The sequence below is a fragment of the Peromyscus eremicus genome, chromosome 11 (genome assembly GCF_949786415.1).
Source record: "Peromyscus eremicus chromosome 11, PerEre_H2_v1, whole genome shotgun sequence".
Classification (NCBI taxonomy): Eukaryota; Metazoa; Chordata; class Mammalia; order Rodentia; family Cricetidae; genus Peromyscus; species Peromyscus eremicus.
In genome coordinates, this window is record NC_081427.1 from 33197483 (window position 1) to 33200032 (window position 2550).

A 2550-nucleotide genomic window follows, 5' to 3' on the forward strand; every position below is an offset into this window, starting at 1 on the left:
CATGGCTGGTCCACCCTCACTGTCCGTTGATATCACTAAGAAAATTGAAAGACTCAAGGATGCCTGTAGATCCACCATCTACCCCAACCAACATATCTACCATCATCAGTCTGATACCTCCAGCATCACTCTGTATGTAATATGTTGCTACATTCATTACAGTAGTTTAACTTTCTTTTGTCTATGAAAGCAAGACCCTTGTGCACAACCTCATGTCACTCAGGGCCTTGCTATTTTTCTCCATCTTTTGTTATTAGTGTTTGCTCCTTTTGAATCATCTCTGGAAGAAGACAGTACTACATTTACTTTTACTTTAAGACAATGGTTCTCAACCTGTGAGTCAAGGCCCCCTTGGGGGAGGGTCATGTATCGGATATTCTGGGTTACAGATATTTACATTACAGTCCATAACAGTAGCAAAATTATAGTTATAAAGTAGCAACAAAAATAATTTTAAGGTCAAGGGGTCATCACAACATAAGGAACTATATCAAAGGGTGGCAGCATTAGGAAGGTTGACAATCACTACTGTAGGAAGAAAAGCTATACTTGATCTGATTTCCTCTGGTAGGGCATACCACTCACCCTATCCCTCTCTTAGCCACATAACTTTTCGAAGGTTTTCTATACTCACTATTTCCAATTCCTCTTCTCAAGGAGGTCTTGATTGTATTTCAACTCAGGCTTTTTCTCCAGAAATCCACTGAGACCTTGTGACAGCCTGGTTGATAAATCCTGTTATCATTTCTCAGTCCTCATCTTTTCTTTTGCTAGATGATCAGAATTTTTCAGTAGTTCTTTGAGAGTTTCCTCTGAGTCTTGATCATATTCACCCCTACCCCAAACTCTTCCCAGATTCACCCCCTTTCCTTACCCACACAACTTTGTGTCATTATTTTTTTTTTTAGCAGTGGTTAGTTGCCACAAAGTAGGTGGCAACGCCTTAACCGTATAGAAGTTGTTAGGCCCAGGGGCCCCTCCTCTCCTTGTCAAGGGGAGTGCTAAGCTTTCTCTCCTTACATGCAACACTCTTGGTCCCCAGCTTACAAGCAGCACTTGAAAAGAGTTGATTACTCTCAGCTTCTTGAGATTCCTTCTCTACTGGGCAGTGAGAGACATTGAGGTGGCTCTAGGGACTCTGGTAGTCTGGCAAGGCTGATTCAGATGCCTGGAAGAGCTGGATTTCCAATAGAATTAGCTTCTGAAGGAGGAAGCCACCACTGTTACATAGAAATCTAGATGGTCCCATGCTGTGGGATGGTCTGTATGTTATGTGTGTTGTTGATTGGTCAATAAATAAATCACTGATTGGCCAGTGGCCAGGCAGGAAGTATAGGTGGGACAAGGAGGAGAATAAAGCTGGGAAGTGGAAGGCTGAGTCAGAGACACTGCCAGCCGCCGCCATGACAAACAGCATGTGAAGACGCCGGTAAGCCACGGGCCATGTGGCAAGGTATAGATTTATAGAAATGGATTAATTTAAGATGTAAAAACTAGATAGCTAGAAGCCTGAGCCATTAGGCCAAACAGTTTAAGCAATATAGGTCTCTGTGTTTACTTGGTTGGGTCTGAGCGGTTGTGGGACTGGCGAGTGACAGAGATTTGTCCTGACTGTGGGCAAGGCAGGAAAACTCTAGCTACAGTCCCACCTCACCATGTACATGCTAGAGGACGAATGATCTGTTCTCCTTTTCCTGTTCCTTCCCAAGGAGACCAGAGATCAGGTACCATGAATCCTCTGCTACTTCTTGTTTTGTAAGATTTCTCCTCAATGAAACCTGTTCTGCATTTAACAATTTGCTATTAAATGCACCCTTGGGTCTCATTGGCCTCCCTGAATTCCCTCATCTTTGTGGTTTTTTTCCCTCTCCCATTGAAGTAGTCTTTAATTATTTGCTTTAATTACTTCTTTTAGTCTCATGGTCAGACATCTCTATTGAATATCATAGGACAGCATCCCAGCCAAGGAAGCAAATCAGTGCCTTGTTCAGTCATTAGCAGAGAAGCTTCCTCCTGCAGCAAATAGGAACAAATAGAGACCCACAGCCAGACAACATGCAGAGTGAGAGACCTTGGAACACTTGGTCCTAAATGGGATGTCTCCATCAAATCCCTCCACTCAGGGTTCAGGGAGCCCTGTAGAAGATGAGGCAGTGTAAGGGACAGAAGGGATGGAGGACTCCAAGAAAACAATGCACTTCAAATCAACATGATTGATGCACAAATGATGCGCAGAGAGTGAGGCAGCATGCATAGGGCCTGCATGGGTCTCACCAGATGGGGTCCTAGAGCTGAAAGGAGACATGGACACACGCCCCAACCCTAACCTAGATGCAATGTCTGATGGATAACCACTTGCAAATGAAAATTTAGTTTTCTCCAAGGTACTCTTAGAGGGGAAACAAACTACCCTTAAGGGTAGGCTGCATGCCCAGCAGTAGATGGCCAACAGAAAATGAACTCAAACATCTTTGGAGATTCCTTGTCTCACAATGTCATGTCAGGGTTTCTCTTTTCTTTTCTTTCTTTCTTTCTTTCTTTCTTTCTTTC

At 43.6% G+C, this 2550-nt stretch overlaps 1 non-coding gene across 1 annotated transcript; it reads right to left on the reverse strand.

The window, feature by feature from the left end:
- Window positions 1-902: 902 nt before the first annotated feature.
- Window positions 903-1029, reverse strand: LOC131922099 (U6atac minor spliceosomal RNA). The gene has a single exon (XR_009382209.1). It is a non-coding gene; the product is annotated as a U6atac minor spliceosomal RNA (small nuclear RNA).
- Between the last annotated feature and the right edge of the window lie 1521 nt (window positions 1030-2550).